General features: G+C 43.4%; 1 long non-coding RNA gene across 1 annotated transcript in view; it reads left to right on the top strand.

Moving 5' to 3' along the window:
- The first annotated feature begins 597 nt into the window (after window positions 1–597).
- LOC133088003 (uncharacterized) overlaps window positions 598–26255 on the top strand; it is a 37390-nt gene continuing 11732 nt past the window's right edge. The window contains exons 1-2 of the long non-coding RNA XR_009700473.1: window positions 598–675; window positions 3600–3654. This is a non-coding gene — a long non-coding RNA (uncharacterized LOC133088003). The remainder of the gene's footprint in view (window positions 676–3599; window positions 3655–26255) is intronic.

The raw sequence follows: 26255 nt of genomic DNA, 5'->3' as shown, positions 1-26255 counted from the left end.
CTCAGTAGTTGTGGTGCACGGGCTTAGTTGCTCCGCAGCATGTGGAATCTTCCCGGACCAGGGCTCAAACCCGTGTCCCCTGCATTGGCAGGTGGATTCTTAACCACTGTGCCACCAGGAAGTCCCTCTCTGAGGAGTTTTCTAGTGAGCCTTTTTCCCTGGGGAAAACTTAGAGGAGGATGATTAGTGGGAACAAATGATAGAACTCACTGCCACAACTGGTCTCAACTGCTACTTATAATTTCCTTCTTGTACTGTCTGTTCTAGATTCCTCTGACCCTTCGTGAGCATCTTTGCTGGTCCAGGTGGCTTACATGGTGGAGTAACCTAGACCCTTATCCCTGAGGGGTCTGAGTCCCTGATTATAATGTCCTTCTTAGGCCATGCCTGCTGCATTTGCCCATTTATCAGCAAAATTGGGCAAGGGAGAACCAAGTGACGTCCAAGAGGATCACCTGCATGCCATCCATGATTTTTCTGCCATCATTGCATAACAGCTGACTCATCTTCTCCTAAAGATCAGGGTCTTTTCCTGCTGGTTTCTCAGCATGAAAAAATTCAAGAAGATGGGTGGAAACATTCACCCGCTGGGAGAACCAGAACCTCTAAATCTGCAGAGTCCAGAACTGTGGAGCCGGAAGCACAAGTTTCCAAAGTGCACCACTTGGGATAATGGTAAGTGAGACCTCTCTTATTCTTACTCCATGATCTCCAGACCCAAGTAGTCTACCTGCTGGGGACACTGCAGTGGGTAATGATTGGTGATTGGGAGTATATACTCCATCCAGGAGGATAGCACCCCATCTTCACATGGTATCAACTCCAGCATAGCACCTCAGCTGTGCCTTCAGGAGGGCATTCCTTTGTTCTATCAGGATGGCATTTTCTGAGTGTTCTTGTATGTGAAGGATCAGTGGATCCTATGGTCATGGGCTCACTTCTGCATCTCCTGTGCTGTGAAGTGACCCTCATGGTCCAATGCTATGTTATAGGAGATCTCATTTCTGTGGATGAAATGTGGACTTCCACTTTCCAGAAGATGGAATATTAATTTTCCCTATTCCTGCCACTATGTACAACTAAAAACTCAGACATAAGAAGACTCTGATAGGTGGAGTAAAGGTGTCTGACTAGTTGGAGACCATGGGACCTGAGGAACAACACAGTGGTGGGTTCCCTGAGTTTTCTTTTTTTAATTATTATTTTCCCAAGTTTTCTTTTCTGTCTCATATATCTCAGACTTGGAGCTCAAGAAACTGGTAACCTGGAAACACAAATGGGCATTGACCCAAAAAAGCCCCAACAAATATCTGTTCTCTTTAGTTAAAGACCATGAAAGGAACATTCTCGCAAGACAGAAAACGTTTAGATAACAATCACTCTACCTCAGCCAAATACCACAGAAAAACTAAGGCTCTACCCATGCCAGCAAAAGCAAGTGGGGAGCCTTCCCACCCTTACCAGGCCATAACAACTCCGCACCTCACACTCACCAGGGTAGTGTCAGAAAGTAGGGCTCATGTGTGTTAAGAATTCTTCCAATGTATTCGCTATTTCTTGCTCATAGTCTGAATAACACTATGTCATTAATAAGGTAGACCGATGTGATGACCATGCAGCATGGCCAGAAAGTTTAGGTCCCTCTGTACTACATTATAACAGAAGGAGGGAAAGTTTTATAGCAGCAAGAGTATATACTGTTGACTATTCCACATGAATGAGAACTGTTTCAGATTCTCCATTCTGATAGGGCTAGAAAGGAATGCACATCCAATGGCCACATACCATCTACAAATTACTGTTAATTCACTCTAGCAAAGATAGTTCATATGGCACAGCAGCTACAGTTGAGGGTATGACTTGGTAAAGGATGCCTCACTCCACTGTTATCCTCCAAGGTCTATCTCAAGCCAGAGTGATAAATTAAACAGACATGTGTTAGTGACCGCCAACCCACATACTTTAGGTTTTTAAAGATGGCATGAATCACTGCAGTCTTCCTCCAGGATGTGATATTGTTTTTGATTTACTATTTGGATGGGGTGGGGGGACAGTTTCAGGGGTTTGATTTGGGCCATCTCCACTATGACACCTCTCCATGAACAGGCCAATGTGGGGTTTCTGCCAACCCTCAGTGTCCATTTCAAATTATATTACTGAGGATGGGGAAATGACCAGTGGGACAGTCTGTGGACCTCAGGAGACCAGCTGTGAGCTGGACTGAGGCCAGGACCACTGATTACCCAGTCCTCACTCACCCCTACTCTAACGGAAGGCCACAATAATGCTTTAGGTTTCCAGGTATCAATATCAACTTGGACCCTGTGTCCTCAGAATATTTGAATACTACCCTTTTCTCAGTCCATAGTTACCTAACTAAGTAGCTCTTATTTTTGTCCGGGGAAAGACTACAGGGATCATTTCCATTTAACCTTGTAACTTGCCATGGTTATTAGGCCTTCCCCCTAGGGATTCAACCTCTCCTCAGTTAATGGTTTCTAGATCTGAAAACTGGCTCAGGTCTGAAGACTGAAAAAGAGATTTCTAACTTTTTATTGTGGTGGCTGCTCTCGGTCTCCTAGTATTCCACTTAAAAAAAATTATAGGGGGCTTCCCTGGTGGCGCAGTGGTTAAGAATCCACCTGCCAATGCAGGGGACATGGGTTTGAGCCCTGGTCTGGGAAAATCCCACATGCCGCGGAGCAACTAAGCCCGTGCGCCACAACTACTGAGCCTGCGCTCTAGGGCCCGGGAGCCCCAACTACTGAGCCCTCGTGCCACAACTACTGAAGCCCACATGCCTAGAGCCTGTGCTCTGCAACAAGAGAAGCCACCACAATGAGAAACCCACATACTGCAACGAAGGGTAGCCCCCGCTCGCCGCAACTAGAGAAAAGCCAGTGTGCAATAACGAAGACCCAACGCAGCCAAAAAAAAAAAAAATTATCTGTCAACTCTGTAATGGGGGTAAACCCTTTTTTATTGTTATTAAAACTTTATCTTTTTAAAGGAGCTTTAGGTTCAGAGCAAAACTGAGTGGAAGGTACAGAGATTCCCCTATACTTGTCACCGCCACACATGCATAGCCTCCCGTATCATCAACATCCCTCACGAGAGTGGGACCTTTGTTACAGTCGATGAACCTACACTGGCACATCATAATCACCCAAAGACCAGAGTCTTCTTATGTCTGTTGGTGTCACACATTCTTTGGGTTTGGACAAACATATAATCACATGTAACCGTCATTACGGTATCCTACAGAGTTCTTTCACTGCCCTCAAAATCCTGGGCTCCACCTATTCATCCCTCCCTCACCCCTGCCCCCCAACCCCTGGCAACCACTGATCTTTTTACTGTCTCAATAGTTTTTCCTTTCCCAGAATGTCATATAGTTTGAATCATACAGTATGTAGCCTTTTTGGATTGGCTTCTTTCACTTAGTAGTATGCATTTAAGGTTCCTCCATGTCTTTTCGTGGCTTGATAGCTCATTTCTTTTTTTTTTTAATTGAAGTATAGTTGATTTACAATGTTGTGTTAATTTCTGCTGTACAGGTATTGACCTTGTTCTCCGCCTTTCTATTTTTCTGTTTGCAGATGCCACCGTGCTCTCATCAGCCTCTGGCCCACCGTCTCCTTGAGGTGCTTTACGGTAGGAGCTTGTTGTCCATTGATTCTATAGATAGCTCATTTCTTTCCTAGCCCTGAATAATATTCTACTGTCTGGATGTGCCATAATTTATTTATCATTTACCTACTGAAGAAAATCTTGTTTGCTTCTAAGTTTTGGCAGTTGTCAATATAGCTGCTACAAATATCTGTGTGCAGGTTTTTGTATGGATAAAAGTTTTCAACTTCTGGGGGAAATACCAAGGAGTGTGATTATGGGTTGAATGGTAAGACTATGTAAATAATCCTCGTTCCTCCCTCCCATCCCTTGTAGCATTGCTGTCATTCATTTCACTTATATGTAAGTATACATAAGCATATATATAATATATATTAGTATGCATAATCAAATGCATTGTTATTATTATTATTTTGAACTTATCTGTTAGATCAATTAAGAATAAGATAAATAAGTTTCTATTTTACCTTCACTTATTCCTTCTTCAGTGTTCTTGCTTACTTTATGTAAATCCAAGATTCTGACCTATATTACTTTCCTTCTCTATAAAGAACTTCTTTAACATTTCTTGCAAGACAGCTCTACTGGCAACAAATTCCCTCAATTTTTGTTTGTTTGAGAAAGTCTTTATTTCTCCTTCACTTTTGAAGGATATTTTCACAGAATTTACAGAATTCTAGGTTGGTGGGGTTTTTTCTCTCAATACTTTAACTATTTCACTCCACTCTTTTCCTGCTTGCCTGGTTTCTGAAGAGAAGTCAGCTGTAATTCTTATTTTTGCTCCTATATAGTAAGTTGCTTTTTTGTCTGGCTTCTTTCAGGATTTTTCCTTATCTTTGATTTTCTGTAGTTTAAAAATGATATACCTAGGTATAGGTTTTTTTGGAGTTTATCCTGCTCTGAGCTTCCTGGATCTGTGGTTTGGTGTCTGACATTAATTTGGGGGAAATTCTCAGTCATTATTGTTCCAGATATTTCTTCTGTTCCTTTCTCTCTTTCTTTTCCCACTGTATATATATTATGCCTTTGTACTTGTCCCACAATCCTTGGATATTCTGTTCTATATTTTTTCCAGTCTTTGTTCTCTTTGCTTTTCAGTTTTTGAGGATTTATTGATATATCCTCTGGCTCAGAGATTCTTTTCTTTTTTTATCTCTAGCATTTCTTTTTGGTTCTTTCTTAGGATTTCCATCTCTCTGTTTACATTGCCCATCTGTTCTTGCATGCTCTCTGCTTTATCCATTACAGTCCTTAGCCTATTAATCATATTTGTTTTACATTTCCGGTCTGATACTTCCAACATCCCTGTCATGTCTGGTTCTGATGCTTGTTCTGTCTCTTCAGATTATGGTGGGTTTTCTTTGTTTTTTGTTTTTTGTTTTTTTGCCTTTTAGTATTCCTTGTAATTTTTCTTGTCAGCTGGACGTGATTACTGGGTAAAAGGAACTGCTGTAAATAAGCCTTTAGTAATGTGGTTATGAGGTATGGGGGGAGGGGAAGCATCCTATAGTCCTATGATCAGTTCTCAGTCTTTTAATGAGCCTATGTCTCTGGACTAGGAACTTTACAAGAGTTTCTTAGTTTTTCCCTCCCCCCTTAGGTGGGACAGGATTGCTAGAGTGGACTAGAGTTAGGCTCTGATAATACCCCAGCAGGTTAGGCTCTGGTTAACTAGTTTCCCCTGAAGGCAGACCTTTTTAAGAAGAGAATGCTCTGGCATATTTCAAAATGGTTCCTTTTTCCCTCCCCCTGCAGGGAGCCAGAGGGGATTTTTCTCTGATATTTACTGTGGGAAGCCAGTGGAGTTCCTGGAGGGTAATCTCACAGTACTGTGGGAGCCCCTATGACTGGGTCCCCTTGGAGTTTTTAACTCTCAGAGTTGTCCTCACTGAGTCTCCAGCACTTATCACTCACGGTTCAGGTTTTCCTACCCGGACCCTGGCTCCAGAGGCTGTTTCAGCTCCTGAGTCTCTGCTCTGGGAAGCTGCGACTCCCTGTATTCACCTGCCTGCCTCTCCAGTCTTGGGGGCAGCTGTCTTCCCTGTTCTCCCCTCTTGTACAGATCCAAGAAGAGTTAATTTTTCAGTCTGTTTCACTTGTTGTCAAGACAGAGTAGCAACTTCTAAGCTCATCACATGCGGAACCAGGAAATAGAAGTCTCTTGTCCACTCTTGATTTCTTTTGGTTGTATAGATTGAGCAAAACCCTTGCTGACTGCCTGTTCATCGTACCCCTAGGGACATCACATTCTAGTCACTGTCTCAACAGCTCTCTCAGGTCAGGCCCCCGTGGCCACCACTTCAACCTTGTTACTCATCACCATAATTGCACCCAATTTATAAACAGTCTTCTTTCTTGGACCAGTCTTGTCACGAATTGCCAGAGGTCAGGTTCCCTGGACATCAGACTCTGAGATAGAGACTTAGCACAAGAAGTTCACTGGGGAGTGCTCTTAGAGTCAACCCTGAAGGGAGCAGGATAGGGTAGCAAGAGAAGATGAGCTGTGATTCAGTCACATCAGAGGCCTCAACTGATGCCACAGGTCCTTTGGAGCTGGGGTGGCCCAGCTCCACCAACTTTGGAGCTGAAGTTATCCCAGATCGGGGCAGAGGGGCTAGACATTTATACCCCTGCCTTGACCAGCAGTGCTCACAGCTGAGGGCAATCTCCAGGAGGGACTCAGCTACCAGCTGTGAGTTGCCAGCACTCTGAGCAATTGAGGAAATGAGTGTCTCAGTCCTGAAAGGGGGTGAGGGGTGGGTATGTGGGCGACACACCACAGCACCCACTACAGGAGGGTCTAAGGAGAGGAGAGCTAGAGCAGGATCCAAGTGCAGACTGAAAGCAGAGCTGGTACCTTGAGTGCATGGGCCAGATGTCATTTGCCTAACAAACATTCAGGATTGTTTTAAAAACCCTGTCATGGGACTTGCCTGGTGGTACAGTGGTTAGGACTCCGCCTGCCAATGCAGGGGACACGGGTTCAAGCCCTGGTCCGGGAAGATCCCACATGCCGCGGAGCAACTAAGCCCGTGAGCCACAACTACTGAGCCTGCGCTCTAGAGCCCATGAGCCACAACTACTGAGCCTGTGTGCCTAGAGCCCGTGCTCCACAACAAGAGAAGCCACCGCAGTGAGAAGCCCGCGCACCGCAACGAAGACCCAACGCAGCCAAAAAAGAATGTCGGTTTTTATTTTTATGATTTTTACTTCATGGTCACACGATGGCTACTCTACCTCCAAGCATCACATTTGCATTCTAGGCCAGAAGAAGGGGAAGAACAAAGGACAAAAATGACTACACCTGTGTCAATTTTCCTCTCTTTAAACTTGGAAAACAAACGCTTTCCCAGAACTATCACCTCCAAGCCCCTTCAGAAGACTTTTGCTGAAATCTCATTGGCTAGCACTGAGTCAGTTGCCACCTCTAGATACCAGGAAGACTACAAAATTAATATTTAGATTCCCAGCCTCTGTAACAAGAGAAACACGCGGAAGAAGGGAATTTGAAAGACTGAGTGAACTGACCTGTAATGCCTGACTCATCTTTCTTCCTAAATTCACCCCAGTGGGGCTTAGAACTTAGAGGAAGAAACAAATAGAGAAGAGTGAACAAAATAGGAAGAAAAAGATAAGAGGACACACACTGAATGTTTACGTGTAGGTGGATGACTTTCTAATTTATGTGTGCAGCCCTGACCATTCCTCTCTCCCCACTGTCAAGAACAGTGAAGGACCTGGCATTTTACTCTCCCTGCAAACCAGCAAGTGAGCCTGCCACAGTTTCATGGATGCTGGCAGAGCATCCACAAGATTCTTAAATCAGAGGCAAAGGATTTTATTCCTCAGAGCAATAGCAGTGGGCAGAGTAGCAGCATTTGGATGGTTCTCCAAGCCTCAATTCCCACCAGATAATGTGAAGAGGGCCAGGTCACCTGCATATGCAAGGGGTTGCATACAGGAAAGGAACCCTGAGTTTAGGGAACCAAATGTTTTCTAATGGGCAGTAAGTCTGCCTAAGGGACACATTATCCTTGATAACTGGACAGGAGGCAGCCCTGCGCTTTGGAGGGAGATGCCCTCTCTATCTTTCAAGGCTGTTTGCTAAACAAACTTCCTTAAAAATATTGTCTAGAACAAAGGCAGTCAATACCTCTGTTCACAAGATGTGCAGGGAGATACCCGTGGAGAATTGTCTCCCCACACCCACTCCCAGCCTTACCCACAGGATCAGTATGATGCAGCACGGTACCCAGGGGCACCAGTCTCACTGTATACAGTGTGAATGGTGCCCTCTGGAGTTGTACAGTGGGCCTGTCCATCCCAGCCCAAATCCAGATGTCCACCCATTCCTTGGATCTCTCTGCTGCAATGCCTGCAGACCCTCTCAAACTCAATGGGGACGAAACTGAACTCATGGTTTTCTTCCCCCAAATCTGTTCTTCTCATTGGCATTGATGATGCTGGTTATCTAAGCAGAAATGCTTTGCTGGAATGCACGGCAGATTCCTTCCTCTTCCTTACCACTCCCCATGCCATCTAGTTATTCACCATGACTTTTAAATTTAATCTCCCCAGAGGTTCTCAAAACCATCAACTTCCTTCCATCCCAGCCACCGTGGGTTGGGTCCAAGCCCTTGTTCTCTCCAGTGTCAATGACTGAACAGCCTCTTAACTGGCCTTTTCTTGCCTTCATTCCATTTTGCCCCTCAACCAATTTTTCTCCAGAATTTCATCATTCAGAGTTTTCGTCAGAATGATCTATTTTTTTTAAGTGACCACACCACTCCTCTAACAATGTAAAACCCTAAGTTTCTTCATTGTGACACAGCTGTATCTCCCATTGCACGCCTTCTTCACATTTTACATTCTTGCTATGTTGTTTCATTCTTTGTACAGCTTTGTAGAGTTTTGCCTACACTGTTCCCTTACCTCAAACCCTGCAAAGCCTCTTCCCCTGGAATTTCTCAGCGTATTCAGATAGGGTTCCCAGATAAAATATAGGATGCAGATTTAAATTTGAATTTCAGATAAACAGCAAATAATTCTTTTAGCATAACTAAGTCTTATGCAATCTTTGGGACACACACTAAAAAAATATTTTGCTGTTTACCTGGAATTCAGTATTTCTGAATTCAGTGCTGTATTTTTATTTGCCAAATCTCATAACCCTCCCTCCAGGGAACAGTTCACATATGCTCATGACAAATATCATCAGTTACTCTCCTAGCCCATGTTACCTAGAAAAAAAGCCAGAAGCAAACCTCACATGCTGCAGCTTTATTGCAAATCCCAGGGCAGGAGGCAAAAGCAGGGAAGGAGTGAAAGCAAATACAAGGTGGCACATTGATTAGCTGCCCTCAGCTGCATGAGAAAAGATAGCTGGTTGCTCGGTTACGCAGACTGTCATTCAGACAAGCCAGGTGGAAACACCGTGCCTCAGAACCATGCCTCTGGGGAAGAAAGGAGAGGGATATATCAATCAGGTCTTTCATCTCCTCTGTCATTGTTGAAGTTCACTGCATGGAGCATTAATTCCCCTGCACTTCTGGGCTGAGTTACACAGACCTTCTGGGAAGTTGTTGAGAAAGTTAGATCCCCTGCCTTCCAGTGTGACCTTCTCCTGGTCCCAGAAGTGTGAGAGGAGCCACAGCACTGGGGGTGCATTTGGGAAGAATCGGGGCTCTGATACTGCTCTAACAAGCATGATGGAAGCCATGCCGAAGCCAAGCCGTCTCCTGGGGGAGGCTGAGGCAGCTTGCGCTGTTAGGACAGTGGTAGTGGTGGAGGATCTCCGTTGAGCATGTAGCCAAGGTCCTGGGGTGAGGAGGAGGCTAGAGAATTGGGCAGGGGAGATGCAGGTAGAGCAGAGAAAATAAGGGTGGAGGCACATCAACTAAGCCTGGGACAATTACTATACTAGACCACATTGGCCATTGTCCTCCCCACTTCCTGCTAGAGCCCTCTCTGCTGGGGAATCTCCCCCAGACACCACTGTCCTTGGGAGGGGTATCACTGCTTCCGCTGACCCTTTCAGATGTATCCGCAGGGGGCCACCGTGGCAGACCCCATGATTCCTGGCTGAGGGCTTCTGCCAACTTCTGTGCCACTGGAACCCCTCCAGGCTGTGATAGAAAAGGAGGATGGGGAATTCCCTGTGGGTCCAGGGGTTAAGATTCTGGGCTTTCACTGCTGGGGGCCTGGGTTCAATCCCTGGTCGGGGAGCTAAGGTCCTGCAAGCCACACAGCGTGGCCAAAAAATAAATTAATAAAAAATTTAAAAGAAGAAAAGAAAAGGAGGATGGTTCACTTTCCCTCTATTTGTTTCATATTCTCTCAGATGTTACCTACGAGGACACTGTCCGGATAACTGTCAGCAAAATCACACTCAAACTGACTAGAGCAAAAAAAGAAAATATTCTGGTTTATATTACTGAAGACCCCAAGAGAAGTTACATATTTACTTTCACATGAATCAAGCATTTTTAAAAAATAAATAAAATTCCATAAGTCAAGTGGGAAAAAAAATAGCAAGCCTAGCCCCATTTACATTTCAACATAAACCAAGGAATAACTTGTGAGAATTACACTATGATTTCTCCATCCCCTTTAACTTCTAACATTTGTCATGTTTGACCCCCCCACTGCATTACTGCAATGGATAGCGGTAAACTCTACAATGATACAAAACAAAGCTAGATACAAGGTCAGGATAAGCATGGGGTCCTGATCAATCAGGTAACGATTTTGAGGGGGAGATACAAATCTTGTTCAGAAAGAAATACCCCAAAATGATAACCAAGACTACCCTTGAGGTAGGATTAGGGGTAGGGGCTGCAGCAGGAGGGAACTTGCGCTTTTTACTCTTCCATGCTGCTTGGGTTTGTCACGAGCACATATTACATGTGTACAACTTTCAAAAGAGGAAGAATGGAAAAAAGCAGAGAGATTCTGACTCATCTTCTTTTCAGTGTGTATCTTACGAATTGCTCACGCTTTCAGGAAGCGTGAGCATCTGTGTTGAGATTAGAAAGGCTCTTTTTTTTTAACTTCTGGAGCTTGTTCTTTTTTTTTTTTTTAATTAATTTATTTTATTTTTGGCTGCGTTGGGTCTCCGTTGATGCGCACAGGCTTTCTCTAGTTGTGGCGAGCAGGGGCTGCTCTTTGTTGCGGTGCACAGGCTTCTCACTGCGGTGGCTTCTCTTTGTTGCAGAGCACAGGCTCTAGGTGCCTGGGCTTCACTAGTTGCAGCACGCAGGCTCAGGAGTTGTGGCACACGGGCTTAGTTGCTCCATGGCATGTGGGATCTTCCTGGACCAGGGCTCGAACCCGTGTCCCCTGCATTGGCAGGCAGATTCTTCACCACTACGCCACCAGGGAAGACCCAGAAAGGCTCTTTTCTGAGGGAGGTGACACGGCTTTGGTGTTACTGGTTAGGAATTTCTTCAACTGACAATTGACCTTGTCACCTAATCTATGTCCACAAATGGCTATGGCAGAGACTGGTAGATGTCCCCCAATACCCAATTATTTTTCTTCCTTTTTTAATCAACCCCTAAATTTAGCTGGGCATGTGGCCATGCAAAATGAAGATTACATTTCCCAGAGCCCCAACTCTTTTCAGCTAGATATGGCTGTGAGACCAAGTTCTGATCAATGAAATGTAAGCAGATGTGCTCGGTATAAACATGGAAAATCCTTAAAGGGAGGGAGCACATCCATCTTAGCCCTTCTTCTTTCCTGCTATCTGTCGTGTAGAACCATGGTGGGAGCTGCAGCAACCATCTTGGGCATGAAGTAGAGGCCACCTGCTGAAGATCAGAGCAATGGAAGGAAACTGGGTCCCTGACGTTGTAGAGCAGGATACCTGCTCAGCACTGCCAACCTCTGAAACTCATTTGTGAGAGACAGATGTAAGCTTCCATGTTGTTTAAGCCACTGTGATTTTTCCATTCCGTGCAGCCAAACCTAATCCTAACTGATCTGATAACTTGAGTTTACCCTAAAATGAAATCAATTTTGGCAGACATCGTCCCGCATAAAATTGGCTTGTAGCAGCCATTCTGTACAGCAGGTTAGAGCATTTAGTTACTTGGTGGGGGAGGGGAAGGGGGGGCACAATTATGAACTAAGTTGTACTACAGATTTTACCAGGAAGCTATAGTTTTAAATTAGTGTAAGTCAAGATGTTTTACCCAGAGATTTTTGTCCAAGTGAGCAATCACTAGCATCTGCTTTGAGTTGTTTTTTCTTTTTCCCCAGTTAGAATTATCATAGCCCCGCTTTAAGGTGGTATCTCTGTCCCAATTGTTTCTTGAGTTTAAAACGTAGATTCAGTGGCCCACTCTAGAACAACGGAATCAAAATCTTTGGAGCTGGGCCCCAGGACTCTGCTTTCTAAACAAATATCTTAGTATGTGCTGGGCACACTAAAATCTGTGAATTTTTTTTTATGCTTCTCTGTTTCTTTCATAAGCTGGAGTAGATCCCAAACTCTTTACTAAAGAGATTTTGGCTCCAGCTTCTAGGTACTTCCTAAATTCACCCTCTGCTGAGATGAAGTGGACACCAGTCAGTCACATGTCTGCATAGACTCCTAAATGCTCTTTAAAAGACTTTATTCTTTTCCCTTTCAGTTATTAAAATCACAAGGTCTTCCTTTTATCAACAACACAGATTCTTTCGGGAGGTTACAACCAGACACTCTAATCTGACACTCTGCTCAGTTTTATCAAAAGCCCAGTCAGGAGGAGTCGTATCTGCGATGGATTTCCTAAGAACATGCAGTCCACTCCTTTTTTTAGCTCTTCTAAATGTTTCCCTTGAAATGTATCAGAGTAGCAGAGAATTGCCTACTTGGATTATATTGTTTTTCTCCCTTGTTTGGATTTGTTTGTACTGAACTGTACCCTGGAGTTACACCATCAGCCTTCCTTTGAACATTGTTATAAGAAACAACTGTAGGAAATGTGTTACTGTAGCTCTTGTAGGGCTACTGCTGGGAGTGTTTCCCACTGTAATACAGTCCGTTCCTCATGAGTACCCATGGGAGACTTTGTCAGGCCTCACTACCACATAGCACAATACTTCCAAAGAACAATTCATCTGTTTTCATCTAATGAATATGATACATACAATCACTAATTATTTTTTCCTCTTTTCCTTGGTTTCTGAGAGATTCCACAATGAAATACCTTGTGACCTACTTTCAGCAAACATACAGGACTCTGTGGTGCACGTTACTTTGTGCAGGTCTTCCTCCTGACCTTTTATTATTGCATGTTTTCCTTCATCATATCCCCTCAAACTCTACATTGTGTCATTTTTACTGTATGTGTTTTAATAAGTGACTGCTAATCCTTTATGGAAAGAGCAGGAAGGGATGGATGGATGGAGACAAATCCAGATCTTCTAAATCCTGGGTTATATCAGTGCTTCCCTCTTTGCATACCCTCCCCCTACCCCCAGCACACACTCAGAAAAGAAGAGGTAAATTTTTTAAATCCCATAAAAAAGAGAAATAAAGATAGTACTGTTTATAAGCAAATATAACTATTTCTAAGAACAGGTAGGGAGAATGGCGTGGGGAGAAGCAAATGAAGGTATAATAAAGTAAGAAAAAGAGAAAAGAAATGGGGGCAGGGGGAAACAGAAAGGAAGAAAAGAAACATGTCAAGAAGCTAGGATGAGGGCTTCCCTGGTGGCGCAGTGGTTAGGAATCTGCCTGCCAATGCAGGGACCATGGGTTCGAGCCCTGGTCCAGGAAGATCCCACATGCTGTGGAGCAACTAAGCCCGTGTGCCACAACTACTGAGCCTGCGCTCTAGGGCCCGTGAGCCGCAACTACTGAGCGCGCATGCCACAACTACTGAAGCCTGGACGCCTAGAGCCTGTGCTCCGCAACAAGAGAAGCCACCGCAATGAGAAGCCCATGCACCACAACGAAGAGTAGCCCCCCCTCGCCGCAGCTAGAGAAAGCCCGCGTGCAGCAACGAAGACCCAATGCAGCCAAAAATAAAAATAATAAATAAATAAAATTAAAAAAAAAAAAAGAAGAAGCTAGGATCATATTCATATTGTAACAGAAGTTCTGGATTTTCCAGGCTAGTGTAGGACATCAGATCCCCCAGCAGGGGAGTATTTCAAGATCATGCCCCTTCTTTCTTTCCTGCTGGTCCTTGTACTTAGTAATTTGTCTCTGGGTCGAGTTCTGCAGGTTTAGCGATTTTTCATCATTTCTCCCCAGCATGTTTCAAAGTCATAGAAAGCAAAAATAAAAACACAAAAACAAAAACAAGTGTTTCATAGATTAAGATTTTTTAAAATGTACCTTTCTCCTGAGTGCAGATGTGTGCTGTACTCCTAACACATGAGGGCGCTATTTCTTCAGTTTATAATATTCGTGGTACAGAAATTCCTGTAGAAAACTAGGTCTGTGGAACTCATGGCTGGAGGCATGAAGAGAAAAAGGGTTTGCTGTGTGGTCCAGGCTCACCAGGTTTTCTGAAATGGATGGAACATCTTCTAATGTACCAAGTGAACAGTGTCAAGTGTTTCAGAGCCTGCAAGCTGGCCTTCTGGCCACAGCGCTGCTGGTTGGAACCTCCTTGAAATCAGGACCCACTGCATCTCATTTATCTATGCAGTGACAGAATTAGTGCATCAAAGCACCAGCTTTGGAGTCTGACCTAGAATCAAAGATGCATGAACTGGAGCAAGTTGCTTAAACTCTTCTTAGTCTAATAATGAAAGTAGTAGCTCATAGAGCTGTGGGGAGGATTAAATGGGATGATCAATCTAAAGCATCTAATGGTATGTGACACATAGTAGGGACTCAGTAAGCAGAAGTTATCGCTATTTGTTGCTTAGCATGGCTGACATATAATGGTGCTTAATACATGTTTAAGTGAATGAATGAATGAATGAAATGTGTAGAATCACAAAGATTTTACAGCACTGAGGAATACGAATGCTTTCAACCTTTTTAAATGTGGAGTCAGTTAGTTGAATCACCTTCAGGGCAAAGTAACCAGTCTGTCTGTAGTAAGCACTATAATTCTGTCAGTCTTCTCTGCTCCTCATTTGAGAGAGCAGAGGTTAGAGGGGAAAAGTGTTGTTCCCCCGGCTTCAGAGATGATTAGGGAAGCAGGATGAGACTCACTCCAGATCTCCTGAGTACTAGCCCAAGGCTTAATTAACCCTTAGGGACCTGCCTGACCAGCTGGGAGCTGAAGGGTGGGAGGACCAGGGAGTGGGGAGGCGGACCTTAATAGACTGAGCCTGGAAAACAAATAGGCTTTGGGCTTGGTTTCAACATGCTTATGAGGGGCACCTTTACACAAGTGACCCCATCCGGGTGTGGAAAGAGCTAGAGCCACAAAAGAGCCTCTTGCTTGCCCTGGGCCACCCATAATTGGCCTCTGATCTGAAGGGATCTGTAGAGAGAGACTCTCACTTCCCCAAATATGCTTCTTCCTGTGTCACAAGGAGCCTTGGGTCACCTCCTTCCTTTGTGCAACAAAAAAGCAGTTTCTGCCTCTGCTTCTTTTCTTTCCTGTTACCACTTTCTTTGCCTTTTCTGGGACCCAATTCTCAGGACACAGCCCTGCTCCAGCCCTGGTTGGCTTTCTCTATCAGTAGCCTCCCCCTGGCTTCCTGACCTGCACAGAATAACAAAAGACTCCTGAGCCCTGAGGCCCCTCCCTTTCCCTGGGTAAAACAGGCTCTCCTGGGGTGGTCCAACCCCTCTGCTTTTGATCTGCCAGCAGGAAGCAATAAAAGGCACTTTCCACGTGCCTGCTGTAACCATATTTTCCATATTCAAAAGCAGGATTCATTACCCAGCCAGGACACGTGCCATTCTAAGGACTTTCGGACAAAAGACAAGAAATTGGAGCATGCCAGGAAACCCAGGATCGATAGTTGCCATGCACATACCTCATGGGAAATTCTCTCCTCTGGGAGATGCCTACTGGAAGTGCCATCTGCTTTTGCCACAGATTCAAGGCTATGAGTGTGGCTCAGATACCGGCCACAGTAGACCCTTGGTTAACTACTGCTCAGGTTCTGCTAGGAAGCCGGGGATGAACAGTTGTGTCCAGGAAACCTCTTTCCTTGACTTCACTTGCTTGTTTTATCTGTGTAAAGACCCTAGTCCCATGGGGGCTTTGCAAGGTGTTTTTAAACTTCAACTCAGTTATGATTCTTTTAAAAATATCAATCCAATGACTTAAGTATACCCCAAAATACTGTAATGACCCATTTCACATGTCAGGTACTTGGCTGTGTACTGCCAGAGATAAAATGGTGAAAATGCCATTCATTCCAACTGTTTTGAGTCCCTACTATGGGCATGAAATCATGCTCATACTCAGGGGAGGATCCAGTGACTGAACGTGTGGCTTCTACCCTTTCACACTCAAGTATAATAAAAATAATCATGCTATGGTAGAATGAGAGCCAGACTTGGTATCAAAGGTCTTGGGTTCAAATCCTACCTCTTCTGCTTGACGGCTGTGTAGTACTGAGCAAGGCAGATTTTCAACCTCCGACTCCTCATCTATCAGTAAGGAAGTCATAATATCTGCTGGCAGTGAGGTTGGGTGAGAAATAAATACAGGCAAGTTGTCTATGTGCCTGCAACATAATAGATGCTGAGGAAAGGTTTCCTTCCTTCCTTCCTTAAGGAGTTTAGAGGCTAATAGATAAGAACAAGTTCTGCTATAACTGGCACACACTGTAGACTGACATACAAGCTCAACTAGGGATACAAATTATGCCAAGACTGCATTCTGTGGTTTGTTGCGCACAGGGTGGGGAGAAACCGTTCAGATTGGCATCACTGGGGACTGTTGGCTGGTTTCCTTCCTGCCAGTTCTGTTCCAGGGTCTCCACCCAAATCCACTTTGTGAGGAGTAAGTTTCAGGGCTTTCATCAGCCACACACGATTAGAGCACAGAAAGAGCCGGTGGGGCGGGTTACCAGTGACTCTCACCCCAGAGAAGGATGAGAGCCCAGGCGTCTGGGGAGAGGTACTTGGTCACAGCGGGGCAGGCTAACCAGGAGAAGCAGATAAGACACACCAAAGTATTCCCCTTTGAGTGGAAATACAAAATAGACATTTCAGATATGTGGTTTTCATCCTAAACCGAGCTGGGGAGCCAGCACCAAGTGCTCACAATTTAAAAAAAAAAAAAAAAAGGAAAACCACATCTGGGTGTCCTAATGCAGTAGCATTTCACTTTTCATGTGACCTCACAGCCTAGGCTCTCAAAGACGTGAGTTTGTTTGTACCTGCCAGCACACCAGTGAGTTAAGCCGACTATCGTTACCTAATTGTACAGAGAGAAAAACTGATATTCAGAGAAGTTACACAACTAACCAAGATCACACCTAAGTGGCAAAATTGTGGCTCTAAGCTAAGTGATCTGACTCTAAATCCAGACTTCTTACAGAAAACATAATGACTTATCAATTCATGCAAGAGTTTCCCAGAGTTATTGTGGTGGTGGCTATCTGATCTCTCCAATATCCATTCTCTTTTTCATAGCAATAGAAGTTTTTACTGCACAGATGACAACTCAGCTGAAAACTACATTTCCCAACTTCCCTTGTAGCCATAATCATCCATATAACTATGTTTGGATCAATGTGAGATATAAGTAGAAGTGATATGTGCACCCTTCCAGGCCATCCCCTTAAAATGAAGGTATGTGTTCTCCTCTTTCCTGATGGCAGGGATGCAGAATGTGATGGTAGGAGCTGAGACAGCCATTTTGGGGTGTTTCACCTCTGGACTACTCATCTGGAATTTTATATAAGAGAGAAATAAACTTAAGTTTAAGTGATGTATTTTGGGTCTCTTTGTTATGCAGCCTAACTAACTCTTAACTAATGTGGGTATGTGTATCTAATAACAGTAGTAATGAGGAAAGTAGTCTGTGGGATGATTTAAAAAAAAAAAAAAAAAGGATGGGAGTTAAAGCAGAACATTCTGAAGGATTTGATACCAGTAGGTTTTGCCTGAGGCAAATCACCTGAATTATAGCCACTCACCCTTAGGCACACAGATGGTGCCTCCAAATTCTTATTGTATTGAAATTGAGCCAGTGATTACCTGTCTTCTCAAAGTGATTTCAAGTGGCATAATTCAAAGAGCACCAAACTTAAGGTCAGAAAGCCTGAGATCTAATTCTAGCTCTGCTTTTTCTGCCTTATACAAGTTATTTAATCTCTCTGAGTTTCCTTATCTGTAAAATGAAGATGACGGTACCTGCCTCCTGGATCACTGTAAAGTTTGGCTTAGCATAACAGACATCACTACTGTCTCCTGCCCTGCCCCTCTACCTTGCCCCCCACAGAACAGCCTTGTGACACATGAGTGTTGGATAGAGTGGTAGCCCTACCCCTACTGTCTCGTGTCTCATCAGCCCACTGTGGACAAGCACTCAGGGATGCATCAACCCTTACCAAGGAGCCTGAACTTTGATGAACACAGAGAAAGTCCCAGAGTAATGCTGGCATAGTCCAGGAGTCTTTTTACAAGCAGAGTGGATCAGCGAAACCTGGAGGGAAGAGAGCATTGTGGCATTTGGGAAACATGACAGTGGGGGCCATTATGTGGCTGAAGTGCTGAAATCATGATCAGAGCCACTGGGCTCTCAACATGACCCTTGGGGTCAGAGGTGCCTGAGCAAGAATGGCTGGTTGGTTTGAGTTCAGGGTGCCCCAATTCTGGTGGCTCCAGTCTCCACCGAGAAACCTGGGAAAACCTCTCTGTTGGACAGCCCCGGGACTGACATCAACCTGAACTGCTACCAAGTATCAGGAGAAGCTTTCTTAACAAATCCAGAACAATTGGACATTGTGCGAGCACATAGATCAACAGTCTGTATCCAAATCCCAAAACAAGCATTCTTGGATATCAGCTTACAGCCCCTGGGGAGAGAGGTTGTTCCCCTGGGGATGTAACTCCTCAACCCAACCTCCAGCAAAGTTCTCAGCCCTGACTGGTCCTCATGCAGTTCTTCTTAGGCAGTGCGGCTCCACCACATATGTGCCTCTGCCCCTCTGGGACCTGCTGGACTCCTGGAGGCTGAGCTCCAGTCCCCACTGGCCCAATCCTTATCAGGGACCTGTCCATCTCCTCCTAATCTAGTAGAGTCAAGTGCAGGTTTATAAGCACACCAGGCCATCCTCCTCCTCATCTGGACAGGGATCAGGGCTCAAGACTGGTTGGGTATGAGTCAGACCAGCCCAGGCATGGCCCTCCCAACTTCACTGGAATTTCCCAAAGTGTGTATGCAAATCTTACTTTGTAAGGGAATAAAAAATTTACTTCACAGTCATACATTTATTTTAACTGGTATAGAAAAAAATAACTAGCCCACTAAACTGGTGATTTCATGGATATCATTACTTAGGACAATGCTAAATTTAAAATTGAGTAAATTTAGTATAGATCTAAAAACCATATTGAATAAATGATGCTACAGGGCTTCCCTGGTGGCACAGTGGTTAAGAATCTGCCTGCCAATGCAGGGGACATGGGTTTGAGCCCTGGTCCAGGAAGATCCCACATGCCGCAGAGCAACTAAGCCTGTGCGCCACAACTACTGAGCCTGCGCTCTAGAGCCCGCGAGCCACAACTACTGAGCCCACGTGCCACAACTACAGGAGTCCGCATGCCTAGAGCCCATGCTCTGCAACAAGAGAAGCCACCGCAATGAGAAGCCCGCACCCTGCAATGAAGAGTAGCCCCCGCTAACCACAACTAGAGAAAGCCTGCACGCAGCAACGAAGACCCAACGCAGCCAAAAATAAATAAATAAAAATTTAAAAAAAATTTTTTTTAATTAAAAAAAAAAAGAATGCCTAAGAAGCTTTAAAAAAAAATGATGCTAAAATAAAAATGATGCTCTTCACTAGGCTGATTGTCCAGTTGAAAGTGAGAAATATGATTGCTCAGTTGACACAAATACTCTTTCCCACTAACAAGTGCAATCTCTTTCCAGGAGGATTATTTACCTGGGGAGTCGAATTAAGATAGCAACGGTTTACTCTTGCACTGTTGGTGGGAATGTAAATTGATACAACCACTATGGAGAACAGTATGGAGGTTCCCTAAAAAACTAAAAATAGAACTAATATATGACCCAGCAATCCCACTACTGGGCATATACCCAGAGAAAACCATAATTCAAAAAGACACATGCACCCCAATGTTCACTGCAGCATTATTTACAATAGCCAGGACATGGAAGCAACCTAAATGTCCATCAGCAGAGGAACGGATAAAGAAGATGTGATACATATATACAATGGAATATTACTCAGCCATAAAAAGGAATGAAATTGGGTCATTTGTAGAGACGTGGATGGACCTAGAGACTGTCATACAGAGTGAAGTAAATCAGAAAGAGAAAAACAAATATCATATATTAAAGCATATATGTGGAATCTAAAAAATGATACAGATGGTCTTATTTGCAAAGCAGAAATAGAGACACAGACGCAGAGAACAAACGTATGGATACCAAGTGGGAAGGGGGGGTGGGATGATATATAGCTGATTCACTTTCCTGTACAGTAGAAACTAACACAACAATGGAAAACAAGTATACTCCAATAAAAATTTAAAAAATATGTATAGCAATGGTTTAAGCAGATCAGATTTGCATTTTAGGGAGATGATTCTGAAATAGAGTTGCCAGATAAAATACAGGACACCCAATTCAGTTTGAATGTTAGATTAGTCATTGCATGGGACATACTTATACTAAAAATTATTCACTGATGGTCTGAAATTCAAATTTAAATGGATGCCAGTCCTGTATTTTTGTTTGATAAATCTGGCAAGCCTACCCTGAGAGTTTAAGTTATTCTCAGCTCCTCCTACTTATCCTGCACGCCAGTCCTGGCAAATCAACCTTGTAATATCTTTCAACCCCTTTCCTCCTCTCCAGTTTAGGTCTTTATTGTGCCTCAGCTGATGTCTGCAAACATATTGCCTCTGATTCCTTCTGCTGCCGGAGTCATCTTCCTAAAATGCAATTCTGGCCCCTGCAAAACAGCCTGTGCCATGTTGCCCCCTTTTCCACTAAAGTCCAAACTCCTTAGCATATCCAAATCCAGTCCCCGTTTTTCTCCACCATCCCAGCCACACTGGACTCTGCGTTTCCCTCCCTACTGTGTACCCTTTCACGTATCCTCTGATTAGCTTCTGCTGACCTCACAGCCTGGAAAAATCTGCTTTTGGTCTTCATCCGTAATGCCAGTGTGGACTCCTCAGTGAAGCCTCCCCAGGGCCTAGCTCTCCCTGCACCTGGCAGAGGGCGTCTGGAGGCCACTGTTCACATCTGTGACTCCCCACCCCAGGTCTGCAGTGGAGCACCCGAGAGGAGGTGGCTGAGTGGGGTCCTGACCACAGAAGGAGGGGTCTGGGGACCCTCGAGGCACTAGGAGGTTAGGAGCAGAAGAAAAGGGATGAGCAAAAGGATGTAAAGAAGAAACTTGCGGGGCTTCCCTGGTGGCGCAGTGGTTGAGAGTCTGCCTGCCAATGCAAGGGACACGGGTTCGAGCCCTGGTCTGGGAAGATCCCACATGCTACGGAGCAACTGGGCCCTTGAGCCACAACTACTGAGCCTGCGCGTCTGGAGCCTGTGCTCCGCAACGAGAGAGGCCGCGATAGTGAGAGGCCCGCGCACCGCGATGAAGAGTGGCCCCCGCTTGCTGCAACTAGAGAAAGCCCTCACAGCCATTAATTAATTAATTAATTAATTAATTTTTAAAAAAAGAAGAAACTTGGACATGTGGGCGCTTCCTCCTCCTCTTCTATTTTAATCACCCTTTATTGAGGAACAGGAGCTCACTAGCCGCTCTGTGCAGACGACCTCATTAATCCTCACGTCAGCCCTGCAGACATCGCGCCCAATTCTCAAACGGGGAATTGATGATAACAGAAGTTGCATGATTTGCCCCCAAAGGCATAACTCATCAGAACAATAGCTAGACTCAGAGCCCAAGTCTTCTTACTCTAGGTCCAGCACTGTTTATGGAACTCTGGGTCCCCCTCCCCCATGTCCCCTCCTCCTCGACGCCCCTGCTATCCCAGAACGAGTTCCTGGAAAACAAACCATTTCTTCTTCGCAGGCTGTATGTTCATTTTCTGTACATGACAGCTTCATTTGGCTTAATATATTGACTTGGCGATGATTAGGATTTTGCCATGAATGTTTTCAGAAAAAAAATAAATAGGAAAAAAGAATGGACTCTTTAATTGCTCCTGGGGAAAACAGCTGGCTAAACAGGGGGCTGATGCATTTTGCAAAAGAGAAAAGCAGGATGGAAGTCTGGGGTAGAACAGGAACCCTTTCTCTGACCCCTGGGCTATAGAACATTCCAGGCAGCACTTCCCTAGGAAGAGATTTTTGCTCTTCTGAGTCACAAGATCAGAATGGTTTTTTAGACCCAAAAAATATTGTCTTAAATTTCACCATCACTTAGGTCTCTCTTGAAAATTCAAAACACTTCTAGGGATTTTTTCTTTTCCTATTTTTAAAAATTATTATTTTAAAAATTGAGTTATGACATATACTATAGCGTAGACTGCACAAAGCACACTGTTAAATGTCCAGGTCAATGGGTCCTTGCATATGTACACACCAGCACTCAGATCAAGATGTAAGACATTTCCATCGCCTCGAAAGGGTTCCTCAATGCTCTTCCTGGTCAATACCACTGCCCAGGAATAGTTATTCTGGCGCCCATCACCCTCAATTAGTTGTACCTCTTCATGAACATCACAATATGTATTCTTCTGTGTCTGGCTTCTGCTCTGCACCATGTTTTTTGTTTGTTTGTTGTTATTTTGGCCACACCATGTGGCATGCGGATCTTAGTTCCCCGAAGAGGGATCAAAGCCGGGACCCTAGCAGTGAGAGCGTGGGGTCCTCATCTCTCCACCACCAGGGAATTCCCTGCACTATGTTTCTGAAATTCACCTATGTCATGTGTGTCCATAGTTTGTTTCCTTTAATCGCTGAGTAACATTTTATTGTGTGAATTATCTGCAATTTATTAACTAGGTATGGGGTTGCTGGGTTATGGAGCTGACTCTCAAAGTTTTAAGGGAATGAATAAAGTAACTCCTCCAACAACCATATGAAGGAGACTGCCTTTAAGCAAAGCTGTAATGTAGATAAAGACGTGTTTGTTGATCTTGAAGTTTTTAGTGCCCCTTCCCTCTCCTACACCAAGACCTGTCCTGGGTACCCAATCAACCTGAGTCTGTTCACTGTTTTCCCATGACTATGGAAATGTATAAGGTTACAGAAACCCAGAGAGAATAGTGCTATGAATTCCCACATGCCCACATCCAGTTTCAACAATGATCAATACATTCCCAGTCAGTCCTACCTCATCTATTCCCCTGACCATTCTTTTTTTCTAGAATATTTTAAAGCAAATCCTGGACCTCACATAATTTTAGCATGAATACTTCAGTATGTATATCCAACACATAAGAACTTTTGTGTTTAACATCACTCTCACACCTAAAAAAGATAACATGGATTTCTTAACATCATCTGTGTTCAAATTTTCCCATTTGTCTCAAAAACATTAGTGTGTTTGAAAAAAAAAAAAAACATTAGTGTGTTTGAATCAGGATCCAATGAAGTTCTGCACATTGCATTTTGTTGATTCTTCTCTTAAGTCTTTACACTTATAAAAGTTCCTTCTTTCTCTGTCTTTATTTTTTAAGTGTCATTTATTCATTGAAGAAACCAGTTCATTTGATCTACAGAAATCCCCCATCCAGGCTTTGTTGATTAAATCCTCATGGGTCATACATGGGCCATATGCCATATTTCCTATAAACTGGGAGTTAGAACTAGAGGCATGACTGGACTCTAGTTTAGTATTTAGGTTTTTTACTTTTGCAAATATCACATCATAGGTGGCCCCATGTACTCCTTATTGCATCATATCAGGAGGAACATAATGTCTTGTTTCCCACTTTGACAAATGCTAAGATTGACAGTGCTGTCCACTTTTAAGCATCCCTTCCCCTCTCACTCCTCCCAAGGCTTTGCTGGCTTCCTGATCTACTCCTTGCCCCTCCCTCAGTGCCTGAATACTACCCCCTCCCCAACCCACCAGACACACCTTGAAATAGCTCTCTTACACCTATCCACTCAAATGGGGCTTCAGTCTGTGGCTGCAGCAGTTAATCTTATGGCCTAATCAGAGAGAATGCGATAGTGTGCAAAGCCAAAGGGCCTTCTGCCTCTCCTATTGCCACTTCTCAGCCCAATTTTGTGGTTTATAATCCAAGAATCTCCACTTTCTTAGTTGGGAACTAAGAAAGTCAAGCAGTTTGAACCTATCGGAGCCTGGATGCTTTATAACATCCCCCTAAGTGATTGCCTGAGATTGGCTTGTGATCTCTGCTACTGGAGAGCACACTTCTTCAGAGAGACCACAGCTGGAAGGCTAGTTGTTACAGAGGTTGATGCCTCTTTGTTGATGACAAATCTGCTTTTTAAGAAATTTTTACTCAGTCACAGGCCTGGCCTTTGAAGTAAACCCAGAGGAGTGGCACCAATGGAGGCGATTTATGGTTAGGCACATTCAAAAGTTTATAATTTTACTTCTTGTTTTCTCTTTTTTAGTTTTAATTGTGGTAAAGCACACACACATACACTATAAAATTCCTCCTCTTAACTATTTTTGGCTTTGTTTTTTTGTATTTTTTGTTATTTTTCTCTTAACCATTTTTAAGTGTACAGTTCAGTAGTATTAACTATACTCACGTTGTGTAACAGATCTCTAGAAATTTTTCATCTTGCAAAACGGAAGCTCTATACCCATCGAATAACAACTCCCCTGTTCCCCTTCCCCCAGCCTGTGGCAACCACAATTCTACTTTCTGTTTCCATGAATCTGACCACTCTACATACCTCATAAAAGTGGAATCACACATTGCTTGTCCTTTTGTGACTGGCTTATTTCACTCAGCAAAATGTCCTTCAGGTTCATACATATGGTAGCATGTGACAAGACTTCCTTCCTTTTTAAGCCTGAATATTATTCCACTGTGTGTGTGTGTGTGTGTGTGTGTGTGTGTGTGTATCACATTTTCTTTACCCATTCATTTGTCAATGGACATCTGGGTTGCTTCTACCTCTTGGCTCTTGTGAATAATGCTACAATGAACATGGGTGTGAAAATAACTCTTTGAGATCTTGTTTTAAATTCTTTTGGATATATATACTCAGAAGTGGGATTGCTGGATAATATGGTAATTCTATTTTTCATTTTTTGAGGAAACTCCATACTGTTTTGCATAGTGGACGCACCATTTTACATTCCTACCAGCAGTGCATAAGGGTTCCAATTTCTCCACATCCTTGCCAACACTTGTTATTTTCTGTTTTTCTTTTGTTTTTTTTTATAGTGGCCATCCTAATAGATGTGAGGTGATGTCTCCATGTGGTTTTAACTTGCATTTCTCTAATGATTAGTGATGTTAAGCATCTTTTCATATGCTTGTTGGCCATTTGCATATCTTCTTTGAGAAATGTCTAGTTATGTTCTTTGCCTATTTTTAAATTGGGATACTTGGTTTTTTGTTGTTGAGTTGTAGGAGTTCTTTATGTATTCTGTATGTTAACTCCTTATCAGATATATGATTTGCTATTTTTCCCCCCATTCCATAGATCACCTTTTCACTCTGTTGATTGTTTCCTTTAATGTGCAGAAGTTTTAAAGTTTGATGTAGTCCCATTAGTCTATTTTTGCTTTTGTTGCCTGTGCTTTTGATTTCATAGCCAAGAAATCATTGCCAAATTCAATACCATGAAGTGTTTCTCCTACGTTTTCTTCTAGGAGTTTTATAGTTTTAAGTCTTAAGTTTAGATTTTTAATCCATTTTGAGTTAATTTTTGTATATAGTATAAGGTAAAGGTCTAACGTCATTCTTTGCATGTGAATATCCAAACACGGTTTGTTAAAGAGACTCTCCTTTCCCCATTGTGTAGTCTTGGCATCCTGTTTAAGAGCATTTGACCATAAACACAAAGGTTTATTTCTGGGTTCTCTTTTCTGTTCCACTGGTCTTTGTGTCTGTATTTATGCCTGTACCTCACTGTAGCTTTGTAATATGTTTTGAATCCATGAAGTGTGAGGCCTCCAACTTTGTTCTTTTTCAAGATATTTTGGCAATTTGGGATCCCTTGAAATTCCATATGAATTTTAGGATTTTTTTCCTATTTCTGAAAAAAAATGTCTTTGGGATTTTGAAAGGGATTGCATCGAATCTGTAGATAGCTTTGTTAGTATGAACATTTTAACAATATTGTCTTTCAATGCATGGACACATAATGCCTTTCCATTTATTTGTGTGTTCTTTAGTTTCTTTCAGCAATGGTTTGTAGTTTTTAGTGTATTGGTCTTTCACCTCCTTGGTTAAGCTTACTCCAAAGTATTTCACTCTTTTTGATGCTATTGTAACTGGAACTGTTGTCTTAATTTCCTTTTTGGATTGTTCATTGTTAGTTATAGAAATGCAACTGATTTTTGTGTGTCGATTTTATATCCTGCAACTTTGCTGAATTTGTTTATTA

This window comes from Eubalaena glacialis, chromosome 3 (assembly GCF_028564815.1).
Source record: "Eubalaena glacialis isolate mEubGla1 chromosome 3, mEubGla1.1.hap2.+ XY, whole genome shotgun sequence".
NCBI classification, from domain to species: domain Eukaryota; kingdom Metazoa; phylum Chordata; class Mammalia; order Artiodactyla; family Balaenidae; genus Eubalaena; species Eubalaena glacialis.
The sequence above is the reverse complement of the archived record's forward strand: the minus strand, read 5'-3'. Positions and strand labels throughout refer to the sequence as shown.